Below are 16186 nucleotides of genomic sequence, written 5' to 3'. Positions count from 1 at the left end.
GCTTTGTACAGGGAGGTAAAAAATGGATCAAACTTGCAATTTTCTGCATGCAGACTGACAGATAGACTAGCACCATTTGTTGAAAATGCTTTCTTTTATTCCATTATATCATTTTGGCTTCTTTGTCAAAGATCAAGTGACCATAAGTATGTGGGTTTTTTTTTCTGGGTCTTCAATTTTTTTATGTAGAAAATATGCATTTATTTGTTTACTGGTTTTATATTAGGCTCAAGGTAAGAAATTGGACGAGATTCTATGTGACAAGTCCTTACTGATCATCTTCTATTCCAAAAGTACCATGATTTCAGTGGGAAATGACACACACACACACACACACACACACACAGAGAGAGAGAGAGAGAGAGAGAGAGAGAGAGAGAGAGAGAGAGAGAGAGAGAGAGAGAGAGAGAGACAGTAGCAGATAGAGAGACAGGTCCTTGAAAGAATACTGCTTTCACTTGCTCTTTGGTGATGTTATAGGGGGATAGAGATAATATGTGATAGAGTTGAAAAAACAATGAGTTTGTCTCTACAAAACTGGGTCTTCAATTTTATTCCATTGATCTACCTGTCTCTGTACCAATGTCATGCAGCTTTTATCACCATTGTTCTGTAGTACAGCTTGGGTTCAGGGATGGTAATTCCCCCAGAAGTTCTTTTATGGCTGAGAATTATTTTCACTATCCTGGATTTTTTGTTATTCCAAATGAAAAAAAATGTGTTGGAACAGGAGGAGAAAACTTTATTTTTCAGATATGCAAGGTTGACATGACATGTAGAGGCTTTTGAGAATTTCATGAAAGGCTTCAGACCTTTTTGATGTGGTTTATTGAAACTGCTAGCTTTATTGACGTGGATGATGAAAGATGGCACTACTTTCTAGTATTTGAGAAATATAATAAGGATGGAGCTACACTCTTTGCGACCGTAGGCTACAAGACAGTCTATAATTATTATGTGTACCCAGACAAAACCCGACCACATGTAAGTCAGATGTGGATACTGGCTCCATTTCAAGGTCAGGGCCATGCTGCTCAATTTCTTGAAACAGTTTATAGATACTACATTGCATCTCCTTCAGTTCTTGATATCACAGCAGAAGATCCATCCAAAAGCTATGTGAAACTAAGAGACTTTGTACTTGTGAAACTTTGTCAAAATTTGCCCTATTTCTCCAGGGAAAGATTACTGCAAGGATTCAATGAAGATATGGCGATACAGGCACAGCAGAAGTTCAAAATAAATAAGCAGCATGCTAGATGGGTTTATGAAATGCTTCGACTGCTGGTAACTGACATGAGTGACTGAGTAATACAGAAGCTACAGACTGGATATTAAAAGAAGACAAATTAGCCCTTACAGGAAAAAGCAGAGAGATCTTGCCAAGATGGGGAAATGCCTGAGACCAGAAGAGCTGACGAATCAGATGAACCAGATAGAGATAAGCGTGCAGCACGAGCAGCTGGAGGAGCGGTTTCAGGAGCTGGTGGAGGACTACCGGGCTGTCATTGAGCGCCTTGCTCAAGAGTGAAGCCCTTGTTCCCTGGATACCTGTGATTTCTGTGCATTGTGCTGTGAAACCTCTGATGACCCTAAAGTTATATATGTTCTCCTTAGTGGAATATTTCCTTTTGAGAGATTATATATTTTAAAATACTGTCTAGAGTTTATGAACATATATTGCATTAATAAAAGATGGCTTGTGAAATAAAAAAGTGTGTTGGAATTTCTATGGTAATTTCATCGAATGTATAATTGCTTTTGATAAGATGGCCATTTTTACTATGTTAATCCTGCAGGTCCATGAGCATGAGGGCTATTTTTATCTTCTGAGTTCTTCAATTTCTTTCTTCAGAGACTTGAAGTTCTTCTTTCTTTTAAAGTTTTTTCTTTTAACACTCCAGATCTTATTCCCCTCTGGTCCACCCTCCAACTGTTCCACATCCCATACCTTCTCCCCATCCCTGCCTTGTCTCCACAAGGATGTCCCCACCCCATCCACCCCACCAGAACTCTAAAATCCCTGGGGCCTCCATTCTTTTGAGGGTTAGGTGCATCTTCTCTGGCTGAACCCCTACCTGGATGTCCTCTGCTGTATATGTGTTAGGGGCCTCATATCAGCTGGTGTATGCTGTGATCCAGTGTCTGAGAGAATCAGAGATCCAAGTTAACTGAGACTGCTTGTCTTCCTAGAGGGTCACCCTTCTCCTCATCTTCTTCCAGCTTTTCCCTAATTCAACCAAATGGGACAGCAGCTTCTGTTCACTGGATGGGTGCACATATCTGCATCTGACTCTTTCAGCTGCTTGTTGGGTCTTTTGGAGGGCAGTCATGGTAGGTCCCTTTATTTTTTGTGAATGCTCTATAGTCTCAGTAATCATGTCAGGTCTTGGAGTCCCTCCTTGAGCTGGATTCCACTTTAGGCCTGTCACTGGACCTTATTTTCCTCAGGCTCTTCTCCGTTGCCATCCCTGTAGTTCTTTCAGACATGAACAATTATGGCTCAGTGTTTTGACTGTGGGATAGCAACCCCATTCCTCACTTGACTCCCTGTCTTTCTGCTGGAGGTAGGCTCAACAAATTTCCTCTTCCCTCTATAGGGCATTTCATCTAGGGTACCCCCCCTTTGAGTCTTGAGAGTTTCTCACCTCCCAGGTCTCTGGTACATTTTGGAGGGTCCTCTCAACCTCCTTCCTCCCCAGGTCACCTATTTCCATTCTTTCTGCTGGTCCTCAGGGCTTCAGACCTTTTCCCCACCCAATACCAGATCACATTCCCCTCTCTCCACCACCACTGTCCGGTGTCCCTCCCAGGCCCCTACCTCTTTCCCCACTTGTGGTTGCTTTCTGCTCCCTCCCAAGTAGGATTGAGATGTCCTCACTTGGGCCCTTCAGCTTGTTGACCTTTTTGAGTTCTATGGACTGTATCTTGGGTATTCTGTACTTGTTTATTTTTCTCCCTTTGGCTAATATCCAATTATTAATGAGAACACACCATGCATGTCCTTTTGGATCTGAGTTACCTCACTCAGGATGATATTTTCTAGTTCCATCCATTTGCCTGCAAATACTCAGGATATCTCTCCATTTAATTTGATATTGACTGTTGGCTTATAGTAAATTGCTTTTATTATGTTTAAGTAGGGGCTTTGAATTCCTGATCTCTCCCATACTTTTAACATGAATGTATGTTGTAATTTGTCAAATAAATTTTCTGCATCCATGGAGATCATCATGTGATTTTTTTCATTTGAGCTAATTTATATAGTGGATTATGTTAATGGATTTTCATATATTGAACAAACCTTGCATCCCTGGGATGAAGCCTACTTGATTGTGGTGAATGATGTTTTGTTTTTTGTTTTTTGTTTTTTATTTTTTAATTAACTTGAGTATTTCTTATTTACATTTTGAATGTTCTTCCCTTTCCCGGTTTCCGGTCCAACATCCCCCTAACCCCTCCCCCTACTCTTCTATATGGTGTTCCCCTTGCCATCCTCCCCCCATTATTGCCCTCCCCCCAACAATCACATTCACTGGGGGTTCAGTCTTAGCAGGACCCAGGGCTTCCCCTTCCACTGGTGCTCTTACTAGGATATTCATTGCTACCTATGAGGTCAGAGTCCAGGGTCAGTCCATGTATAGTCTTTAGGTAGTGGCTTAGTCCCTGGAAGCTCTGGTTGCTTGGTATTGTTGTTCATATGGGGTCTCGAGCCCCTTCAAGCTCTTCCAGTCCTTTCTCTGATTTCTTCAACAGGAGTCCCATTCTCAGTTCAGTGGTTTGCTGCTGGCATTTGCCTATGTATTTGCTGTATTCTGGGTGTGCCTCTCAGGAGAGATCTACATCTGGTTCCTGTCGGCCTGCACTTTTTTGCTTCATTCATCTTGTCTAATTGAGTGGCTGTATATGTATGGGCCACATGTGGGGCAGGCTCTGAATGGGTGTTCCTTCTGCCTCTGTTTTAATCATTGCCTCCCTATTCCCAGCCAAGGGTATTCTTGTTCCCCTTTTAAAGAAGAAGTGAAGCAGTGAATGATGGTTTTGATGTGTCCTTGGATTCTGTTTGCAAGAATTTTATTGGAAAATTTTGCATTGATATTCATAGGAGAGATTGGTCTGAAGTTCTCTTTTTTGGTAGGGTCTTTGCATGGTTTAGGAATTGTGACTTGATAGGATAAATTAGGTAGTGTGCCTTCTGCTTCTATTTTATGGAATAGTTTGAGAAATATTGGTATCAGGTCTTCTTTGAAGGTCTGGTAGAATTTTACTATTGTATTGGTTATTTCCAGATAAAAGATTTCAAACCCAGTAGGCTATAATGATCTTTGGGGGAAGGAATCCTAAATGTATTATTTTTTCAAAACATATGAAAGCCAAAGTTCACTAGATATAAGGAAATCTTATTTAGGACCATTTATTATTCTCTGATGATTTTATACTTGACTGTTTCATCTTATATGGTTTCAGCATATCTCATGAATATGTATGTCTCAGTGGACTTGAGAGTTGGTTTTATGTATTACATACATGCACATATACATATATAATATACATCATATAATACACACATATAAAATAATAAAGATGTTCCATTAAACACACATATTTATATTATCTATATCTCTATATATTGGTGAGACAAGAGGTTCTCAAGACATCATTCTCAAGTATAGAACAGAGTCAGTTTCTAATCATGTCTCTGATACCTCTTATAATTATATGCAACCTGTGCAGTCCTGTCGATGCTGTCCATGTTATTGCCATGATCAAGTCACAAGCATGTCTTTCAGATTTGCTATTTCCTACGCAAAGGAAGATAAAGCATGTGAATAAATTGCTAAAGAAAAGGCAGAAGAATAAAAGCCACTAAATTGGAATCTTCCCATGTTTGGCAGTAATTATAGCAATAGAAAGAGAGCAAATAGCACTACAATTGGACCCTGCCTCTATGGCTACAAGAGACAGGGAACTAAGCATTCATTTTGCTGGGAAATAAATTTTAACACTTGTCAGTGTCCTTTCCCAGCAGGCTGTTCAGCATTGATGCCAATGGTGGTTGACAGGCTTGAAGAACTCAATTTATATGTGTTTTCCTTTATACAAAAACGTACTTATTGTAAGAATATCCAATCAAATCATAAAAAGAAAATATCATTGGTAATCCCAAAAACTAGTGATGAACACAAGTAATAGTTAATGATCATCAAGTATATTTATGACATGGTCATTCTTTATCTGGTATTGTGCTCAGTACTGAGACTGAAAGCAAAACCCAATATGCTTCCTCCGTATCCTCATGGCAGGAGGACTTAGCATTGTATAATCAATTTCACCTTTCTGATTTAATGGCATAAAGCCTATTACCTTTATTTGTTGTAGATGACAAAGAAATTACTGGATTTTCCTCATGAATTCTGAATAAAATCATAAATAGGTATGTGCCTTTCTCAAAATTTCTGTGGGCTTCTTTCCAGTCTATTGCATATTTTCCTTCTCTATTGTACCTCATATCCCCCACCTCTGTTTTCAGCCTATGATGCATCTGTCACCCTTACTGTTTGTCAACAAGTAGGGTGAATGGAGCTTCCACAGCTGTCTTCTGCCTACATATGTGCTGCTTGGGTTTCTCTTCTTATGTACTCATGGTGGATGTGACCTCAGGATCATTTACTTTGCTTATCGTGCAGCCGATAGCTCTCCCCTTGCTATCCCCCACACAGTAAATTATTGCAAAAAGAGTATGTGTTCTTACTTGCATTATTCCCTCCTGTTCTTTCCCAATGCATGTAAGATTTTCTCTATAGAGTCTCTTCATTCCAGAATGAAATGTATCCTAAATAGGCACATTTCTTAAATGCTTAGAGTTGACACACATAGTTGAGGATATCAGCAACCCACAGGGCAGATGGGCATCTAGTCAGCCTTCAGATTGGTTAAGACACTGATTGGACATTGAATTTGAGGAAAGACAAAGGGCAACTACAATTGTCTTTTTCTTTATAGGAAAACTTTACATCATGGGAAGGAGTCTGAGAAGTATTTTTTCTACTGTTTTCTCATATTTTAGATTAAATCATCAGTCTACTTGAATAGCCTTGGTTATAACCGCCTCTTCCTACTACCTTAATCCATATATTAATTAGAGGCTAAAAAGACATATTCAGAATTCAAGTTTTTCAATAATCATAACAGATGCATTCATGTATGTATGGAGGTATATGCAAATATAAATTTATGTATGAGGACACAGCTTGACATGGAGATGTCTTTACCTAAGTCACATTCACTTTATTTTTAAAGAGGATCTTCCACTAAATATTAAGTTCACCATGTCAGCTGATCTGCTCATTAGTGAGCCCCCCTGATTCCACTATCTAGTTTTCCCAGTGCCACAGTTTTACAAGCCTGCACCCCTTTGCTGGCTTTTATAGGGATGCTGAGATATGAACTCAGGTTCTCACATTTGCCCACCAAACCATTTACCATTAACCTTCCTTCATAGTACTCCAGATACTTTCTCTATTGAGCACAGAGGTGCTTGGTTACTTTCCTAGCTTCTTTTAAGTTATTCTTTGTTGCTAAGCCATGAGATAGCTGTTGCTTTCATCTTGAAGACAAATGATATAGGGCTGAGGAGTTAATAAATAGCTTGCCCAAACTTGTAAGATGTATAGTATCTTAGAGTTCAATTGCTGTGAAGAGACATTGTGACATTGAAACTCTTAGAAAGGAAAACTGGCTTAACGAGATTTAGTCCATTATCATTGAGGCAGAAACCATGGCAGCACACAGGCAGAAATGGTCATGGAGAGGTAGCTGAGAGTTTTACATCTTGATCATCAGGTAACAGGGAGAGACACTAGGCCTTGTTTGAATTTCTGAAACCTTAAATCCTTCCTCCTACAAGGCCATATCTTCTAATAGTGCCACTCTTTATTGGCCTATGGAGGGCAGTTTTCTTCAAACCTTCACACATAGATTAAATATGAACCAGTAAATGCTCATATTAAAGCCCTTGGCATTTCCATGGTCTCTTAATGTATTTAAATTAATTACGATGTTGATTATCTTGGACACACACCTACAAACAAATTAAGATGGAGATAGAGTTCATTCGGAAAGCGCACTTCTTGTTATGTCAAGCTGCAGGAAAGAATGGAACAGCTTGAGATTTACAGTTCTTTTCCCCTTTCTACCTTCTTCCCTTTACCTTTGTCTTCCCTTTTGTCTACCCTACATGTTCGTTTGTACGACAGCCTCTCAGGCTTCACTGAGTCAGTGGTCCAATATTATTCATGTTCTGCATGTAGAAAATTCATGTTTGAGTGGTTTGAACAGGCACAGTATGAAAATTATTGAATTAAAATGTATTTTCTAGGGAGGGCATTGAATAAGAACAAAGTAGATCAACCACAGATACAGTAAGGCTATGTCTGTTAGTACATTTCTGGTGTGAGCAACATTGCCCAGTTGCTAGGATGCCAGCCAGTCTCCTTTCCTTCTTGTCCTCCTCCTCTTCCTCTTCACATATGAGAAGACATACATAGGTATGATAATTCAAAAGCTAGTTAAATTTTGTAGCATACCACCCTCATCAAGTTTCTGTTATCTGAAGGTGAAGAGTCGACTACTTCATACTCAGGGCTGACAAACTGGCAGTATACTCATGTGTTGGAAAGAAAAAAAAAAGACAGTCTCAGTCAGACCTGGTGGTTAATGACTTTATATCAGATGCTGGGAAGGAAAGGCAGGCAGCTCTCTGTGAGTTGGAGGTCAGCCTGATCTACAAAGCAAGATCCAGGACAGCCAAAGCTACCCAAGGAGACAAAGTTTCAAAAGGAAGAAGGAAGAAGAGGAAGGAGAGAAGGATAAAAAGAGAGAAGGAGGAGGAGAAAGAAAAAGAATGAAGAAGCAGGAGGAGGAGGAGGAAGAGGAGACAATGAGGGGGAGGAAGAGGAGAAGAAGGAGATTGCTGGTGTCTTAGCAACTAGGCAATGTTGTTCACACCAGGAATATACTAACAGACATACCCTCATTTGAGAGACCAGATCCATCCTCCCTTGAATGACCCACACAGCCTTGGGAGGAAGGCAAAGAAGCTGGGAGATTCAGACTCCAGCTACACGGTTGATGAAGCCCTCAAGCAGAAATCAAAACCAGAAAACTTTCCTTCATGGACTCAGCAACAACAGGGTTTTTTTTTGACACATTCTTTCACTTAAAGAACATAAAGTCACATCCAGTGGAACACGCCTATGGTCCTATTTATTTGGAAGGCTGAGGAAGGAAGGTGACAAGCACGGGGACAGCCCCATTACAGAGTGAGTGCAGGGTCAGCTTAAACCACTATATTAGACACTGTCTCAAAATAAAAAATAAGAGGAGACCAGCAAATGTTGCTCTACTGGAAGAGCTTCTGTCTAGCATGAGGAAGGCCAGGTTCCACTTCTAGTGGAGGACAAACAGAATGGAAATATCAAGAGTAATGCTTATTTTAGATAAAAGCCAATCTGCAAATGATATATTTTATATTCAATAATAAAACCATTTTTCTTTTTGTGTTTATTTATTTATATGCAGGTATGCACATGCATGTGTTCATGTGTGCATGCGCATGTGTGTGTGTGTGTGTGTATGTGTGTGCGTGTGTACAATTTTGGATGGCTATTCACCCGCTTTTGTGATACAAGCTCTTTCATTGCTGTAGGCTCACCCACGAGGCTAAAGTGGGTTACCCGTGAGGCTCGGGGATTGTTGACTGACTCAGCTGCAGTTACAGGCAGTTATAGATCACTACATTCAGACTTCATGGTTTGAGGGATCAAGTTCAGGTGTTTGTGCTTGTGTAGCAGGCAGTTTACTAGGTAAGCTGTCCTCTGATTTCAAATTTCCATTTTTATATTCTACTCAAAAATGAAATAAGCTCTTTGTATTTGATTACTATTATCAATACTTGAGTGGAAAGGCCAGAAAGGGATTAGAGGGTGAGCACATGGTAAGGGTTAGAGTGAATGATAAGGGTTAGAGTGAATGGTAAGTATTAGAGTGGATGATAAGTGTTAAAGTGAATGGTAAGGTTTAGAGTGTAGAGAAGAAAGAGAAGAAGTGCAGTGATTTAATTTAAAATGTAAAACTAAATAAATAATTTCTGTCTAAAAGAATATAAAATGAAACAAATAATACTAAATTTTGTTAGCTCAACTTTAGACCATTTCTTTTTCCTCTCCCAAAGTGGTTCTGCCTATCTATCTATAATGCTGATTATTTATAGATTTTTTTAATGAGGCCACTTCCCTCCACATACACCCCTATTCCTTTATGAATATATCCATGTGCTTCATCACCTTACCAGCACAGTTCATGTACACACGTACACCTGCAGATGTATTCTCATGTAAGATATTCATCACATTTTAACCACAGTCCATTACTGTGTGAGAGGTGGCCATTACTTGTCTTTTTGGCACAGTCTGGGGTCTGTGTATATAGTAATTTATAGTGACAGTTCACAAGAGTTCCTTTAGTGAATGTGTCATTTATCCATGTCATCAGCCTTCAGCCTGTCAAGCTGAAATGGATAGCAATAGCTGTCAGAAATTGGAATATACCATCCTTACCTAGACCTTACAGAGAAACAAAGACATGTGTTTAATCCCCATGGACAGCAGAGACACAAGAAGTGTTTTCAGTGGCATCCTGGGAAAATATGTAGTTCATCATTCACTGATGGGTTTAGAATCAACACAGCTTGTAGCACAAAAAAAGCCACCAAAGTCCCAGAGAAAGAATAGGCTTTCAAATTCCATTATTATGCCATAATTTACATATAAAGCTCATTCATTTAAAGAATTAGGCTCAGTGATTTTGTGTAAGTAGTTAGGATCCCCTACTAGGACCTAATTTCAAACCATCCACTCACCCTTAAAGAAAGGAATATTATTAGTGAATACTGCTCATGCCTCAGTAACCTCCAGCAGCCCCACAACCACTGTGAATTTTAATCTCTAAGATTTATCTGTCCTGTGAATCCGATTTTAATGGGATCATTGAGCATGTGGATCTCGTAACTTGACTCTTCCAGTATCTTAACTCTGATCTGTATTGCCAAGTGAGATCTCTGGTGTAACTCTGCACAGCACATTTTATATCTAAATTCATATATCTGCTTTTATATTGAAGGCAAAAATAAATTTAAGCCACTTGGTAACCCTTGAAGAACTGTATATATAGTATAGCTCATTTAAATTCTGTTCAGTTTTAACTGTCATTAAAAATGCTGCTTTGAGAATCCATAAAATTGTTCTATGTATCTGTGTTATCTATTTTGCAGTACATATTTAGGAAGAGAGTCATTATGTCATATGATTACTCTATATTTAATATGCTGAAACAACTAATGCCTTTTCAAAATAATTATAATAATTATGTTACATTTTCACCAGCAATAAAGACCACATAGTTTACAATGTAATAGTACTAATTCTTACAGGTATAACTTACAAATTATACAATTCCCCCAGGCAGTAGATATATTTTAAATAAACATACTATTAATATCTGAGAAGGCAACAAGGGAAATCAAAATCAAATTTTGATAATGTAACTTTAAGAAAATATGTGTATTGACACAAACAAGGGTAGCTAGAACTGTAGATTACAGGGACCCAGAATATTCCTTAATAAACTACATGCTCCTGCCAAAGACATAGGAAGTTATTTTACGGACAATTGGTGTTTCCAAATGGTCCTTCTTACACAAAGCAGAAGGATCTCTCTCTCTCTCTCTCTCTCTCTCTCTCTCTCTCTCTCTCTCTCTCTCTCTCCTCCTCCTCCTCCTCCTCATCCTCCTCTTCCTCTTCCTCCTCTTCCTCCTCTTCTTCCTTCTTCCTTTGTCTCTGTTTCTCTATCTCTGTCTGTCTCTCTGTGTCTGTCTGTCTCTGTCTCTGTCTCTGTCTCTCTCTGTCTCTGAGAGTGATTTTCTGTGTAGACCTGGTTACCTGGTTGCCCTAGAACTTGGTCTTAGCCTCAAACTCAGAGATCCAACTGCTTTTGCTGCTGGTGGTATCCATCATCACCTCCAGGCTCAGAAAAACATTCTATCTCAGGACAAAAGGCCTCTTAGCAGGGAAACACACACACACACACACACACACACACACACACACACACACACACACACACACACAGAGAGAGAGAGAGAGAGAGAGAGAGAGAGAGAGAGAGAGAGAATGGTACCTTTAGCAATAATCTAGAAGAACTTCCATCCCTGTCGTGGGAAATGAAAGTTCCCAACCTTTGTAGCTGAAAGGTGACAAAAGTTGATTGTGTGAATGAAATGGAATTATGAACTTAAGAAGAAGCTGACTTGCTATTATTTGCCATAGATACAATTTCCTACTTAGACAATCCAAAACTGTGCAGAAGAAACACAATACTTAATAAGAATCTCCATTTGGCTTTTGGGATAAAAATTAAGAACAAAAAATCATTAACAGTTTTTCATTATTAGTAAATCAATGTAGCACATTACTCTGTATTATCATAGTATCTATAATCTAGTTAATACTCAACCATGAATCAAGACTCTCCCAAATTTATCCATGGAAGAGATTGAATAAATAAAACTCTAATTGTAGATTGAAACAATTTTAGAAAATAGAGAATATTCAAGGGCTTGCTACAATAATATAAATGTAATCTTAAAGGTATTATACCTAAAATGGTGTTGCTTTGGCCTTGGTCTGAGGAATTAAATAATAGAAAAAGAATAAAGAACCAGGAAGCAGCCCTTAGGCACATATGCAGGTTATACACAGTAGAGTTGGAGTTAGATACAGAGGAAAAACCTGGATGATTCAGTGAGCAGCTTGAGAGTACAGCCCTGGTGACTTTGTCCTTTTCTGAACTTCCAGAACATCATCAAGCCTGTGCAGCAAGAAAGCTATTTTTGTGTTTCATCCCTGGAAATAATAGAAAAAGCCAGCAAACATACTAGGAACTTACTCATCAAGAGAGTACAAAACAAAGCTTTACGATCTTGGTAGAATTCTTGAATTTCTGAATATTTCATGTGTTTATTTATTTTGGCTTTTCTACTCCCCCTGCTTAGTCTCTCAGTCAACACCAGGCACAGAATTCTCTAGAAAGAGAATTTTAATGTGCTGGCCTCGGGCAGGTAATAAGACAATGCTGGGCTCCTAAGAGAGAGCAGAGCTTGATGGAGGATTAGTGTTGTAGCTAGCTGTGGCCACTTCTGCATGAGGCCTGGGTTTGTCCCCAGAGGCTAGAGCCAGGGCGTTCTGCCCATGTGACCCATGGCAGCATGTAGTGCTCTGTGGCTGGGGAGGAGGCAGGCAAGCATCTCCATGAACCGCTTCTGCACTGGCTGGTGTCATCCTGAGGCATGCTAATAAGGACAAACAGATGGTGGCTGGCAGGGTATTCTCTTCAGTGTGATATTTCACTTATGTCTGATATCTATGCTGGATCACTCCTGGACAAAAATCAATTTCCCTTCTGTTTACGTCAAAATTCCTCTTCTCTCCTTAGTGTCTAAATATCACTGGAGATGCCTTTTCATACTGAGATCTCATTTTGTTTAGAGAAGTGAAACGGCATAAAAATGTACTCTGTTCAGGTGTAGTTTTGAACACATGGTAGGAAGCAAAATTCTTCAGATTCAAGAGATCGCCTCAGAGAATCAAGAATAAGACGGACAAAATGCAGGCCCCAAGCATCACCAATCCTACTAAGGTAAAACAGTGTTTAGCAAGTATCAACTGAAAATAAGTAGAATTGATATGCATTTTTTACATTACTAATTTCATCTCAGGAAACCGTTAGCAATATAGAAAAGAGCTTCAGCTGAGCCTCAACTGCAATAATAGAAATAATATTGAGTGGAGAGAAAGAGGAGTCAAATACATTTAAATCCTGTGGAACTGTGATATAAAAATCCACCTCAAGTTTGACTCTATAAGGTGATTACTCTATTAATTTCAATAAATAATAGGCTGGTACCTAAATTTGAATTTTCCCTGAACATTGGTAGAGGGAAGGATGCCAGTCTGCTGTAGCCTTTAGCAATGATTGTTATGACGCCTAAACAAAATGTGTGTCCATGTGATGATGGTGGGTGTTCCAGGGAAGTCATCAAGCTCATGGCTCACTTGGGAACCACTAACTGGTAGTAAGGTCCTATATAGTCTGTCTAGAGGTAGAAGCATCATCGCAGCCTCTAAAGTGAAGTTTTCACTCTGGGGATCAAATCCCTGACGAGAATCATATAGGCTGTAGAACAGTCGTCCTCAATGTTCCTAATACTGTGACCTTTAATATAGTTCCTTATGTTGTGGTGACCCAAACCATAAAATTATTTTCATCCCTACTTCATAAGTGTAATGTTGACACTGTTATAAATAATAATGTAAATATCTTATGTGCAGGCTATCTGAAATACATCTTCTGTGAAAGGATCATTCAACCCTCAAAGGGTCATAAACCACTTAGACTCAGGAATGCTAAGCTAGGCCGGGGTATCAACCCAGATACAAGGTGAGTCTTGAATAAGGTTAGCAGGCTACCTTCAGGGCCAGGTCAGTAATCAAGATCAAGGACAGAGTAGCTGACATGGTAGAGATGGGGGCAGCAATGGGAAATGACTGAACTGTCAATTATTCTAGTAACAAATGATATAAGATTTTGGGGGTGAGAATTTTAGGGGTGGGAGCTAGTGGCTAGAACTTGATGGCCAGCTGCTACGTGAACTGATTTAGTTTAGAGCTAGGTAGGAGGATGAACAGCTTAACTCTAGATGTATCATCCGCCTGACTAAACAAATCCCAGCACGTCTTTAGCTTGTTTGTTTGTTCATGGTATCTGTATTTTGATGCTGGCTGGGAGATTTTGTCCTGAGGGGAGGGGACAAAAATATTTCAGGGGAGATGAGGGTGTTATATTGCTCATTCTTTCACTTGCCTTATTCATTGTTGTGGGCAGGAGTTAGGTTATAGTCTCAGAGTATGCAAAGAAAGATGTGGGTCTCTTGAGTTATCTGGGACTGGTACCAGTGAGTCTCTCAATTGTAAAATACTAGGTCCATATCTCTTTGGTGAAGTATGGTAACAGACTAATTTGTTATTAGTAAGACATAAATGGAATGCCAGAAACAGATGCACTTAGCTGTTCTTACATCAGGATTATCTATTTATTCAGAACTTGCATTCTTATCATTGAAAATAATGTATAATTACATATACGTATGTGTATTCATAATTCTTTATGAATATACGTGAGGGCATATTTCTTAGAGATTTTTGGCATTGCCTGAGAGGTATTTCCCTCTTTATCTGTGTCATAAATAACTTCTTCCTATGTTCATCTGTTAAGAACATTTTATGCCGGTCATTAGACCATTGGTGAACTTGAAGAACATGGAATCCACAAACACCTCACCGGCCTATTAAGAACCCTTTCCTGCATTGTGTACCAGGGTACCTAGGCTTGGATGTTGCAGGAACACAGTTCTTTACTCCATGAGCATTTTATGAAGTCTGGGCCCTAGAGCTGGATCTAATGTCAGAACTGTTTAAAGCTACTGTCATGATGCTTACCTTTTTTTTTTTTTCAACTTTTGAACTGCATTTGCCATCACAGGATTTAAACATTTTTTTTTATTCAGTTTAACATTATGATGCTTACCTTTTAAATGAGGTCAAAATACCAGGCACACATTTCTGCAGAAGGAAGTGCCTGAAGATTTTTTTTTAACTTTCCTTTTGCTTCTAGCATCTTATTCAATCATCATTTTCTCTGTAACAAGGAGATGTATTTTATTTTTTGTATTTTTTCTTTCTTCTTTTTTATGAGGGGGCTGTTTTTTAAATTTATTTATTTACTTTACATCCCTATCATTGCTCCTCCTCCTGGTCCTCCCTCCCACAGTCTCTCTGCCCATCTCCTTTTTCTCAGAGTGGGTGGAGGTGCTCCTCCATTTCTCTCCATCTTCTCACATTAAGTCTTTGCAAGGCTAGGCACATCCTGTACCACTGAGGCCAGACAAGGCAGCCAAGTTAGGGGAGCATATTCCACAGACAGAAATAGCTTTAGGGACAGCCCCTGCTCCAGGTGTTTGGGACCCACATGAAAACCGAGATGCACATCTGCTACATATGTCTCGGGGCCGAGGTCCAGCCCATGAATGCTCTTTGGTTGGTGCTTTAGTTTTTGTGAGCCACAACGTTCCAGGTTAGTGGGCCCTGTTGTTCTTCCTGTAGAGTTCCTAACTCCTTCATGGTTTTCAATTCTTCTCCCAACTATCCAATGTTTGATTGTGGGTTTCTGCATTCATCTGATCCAGATACTGAGTGGAGCCCTTCATAGGACAGCTATGCTAGGTTCCTGTCTGCAAGCACAACAGAGTGTCAGTAATATTGTAAGGGATGGGTGCTTGCCCATGGCCTGGGTCTCTAAATTGAGACAGTTATTTCTTGATGATTCCATCAGTCTCTGCTCTATTCCACTGTTCCTGCATTTCTTGTAGGTAGGATAAATTTTGGCTTGAAAGTTTTGTGGTTGAGTTGGTGTCCCTATCGCTACACTGGGATTCTTGCTTGGCTACCGGAGGTGGCTAGGTTCCATATCCCCACTGTTGTGTGTCTCACCCCCATTAATTCTTGGGAAGATCTGCTATCCCAGGTCTCTGGTATATCCTAAAGATGACCCCCACTCGACTCCCCACCTAGTTGCAGATTTCCATTCATTCTCATGCCCATCTGGCCGTATTTCTTTTCTCTCCTCTCAGGTGATCCTGACATCTCCCCATTTCCCTTCCCATGCCCTCTTTCATCAAGTTAACTTCCACACTCTGCATTTTATGACTATTTTCTTCTCCCTTCTGTGTGAGATTAAAACATCCTCATTTGGGCCTTCCTTTCTGTTTCATTTCTTTGGGTTTGTGAGGTACAGTGTGAGTATCCTGTATTTTATGGCTAATATCCACTTACAAGTAAGTACATACCATGCATGCTTATTTGGGTTCAGGTTACTTCACTCAGGATGATATTCTCAAGCTCTATCCACTTGCTTGCAAGATTCATGATGACTTTCTTTTTAATAACGGAATCTTATTCAATTATGTAGATATACAACACTTTCCATTCTGTAGTTGAGGGACATATAGGTTGAT

General features: G+C 39.5%; 1 pseudogene; it reads left to right on the top strand.

The window, feature by feature from the left end:
* Window positions 1–660: 660 nt before the first annotated feature.
* On the top strand, window positions 661–1540 carry Hat1-ps1 (histone acetyltransferase 1, pseudogene 1; annotated as a pseudogene).
* The last annotated feature ends 14646 nt before the right edge of the window (window positions 1541–16186 follow it).

This window comes from Rattus norvegicus, chromosome 6 (genome assembly GCF_021556685.1).
Source record: "Rattus norvegicus strain SHRSP/BbbUtx chromosome 6, alternate assembly SHRSP_T2T, whole genome shotgun sequence".
Classification (NCBI taxonomy): Eukaryota; Metazoa; Chordata; class Mammalia; order Rodentia; family Muridae; genus Rattus; species Rattus norvegicus.
Note: the sequence above shows the minus strand (reverse complement) of the source record. Positions and strands in the feature narration are given on the sequence as shown.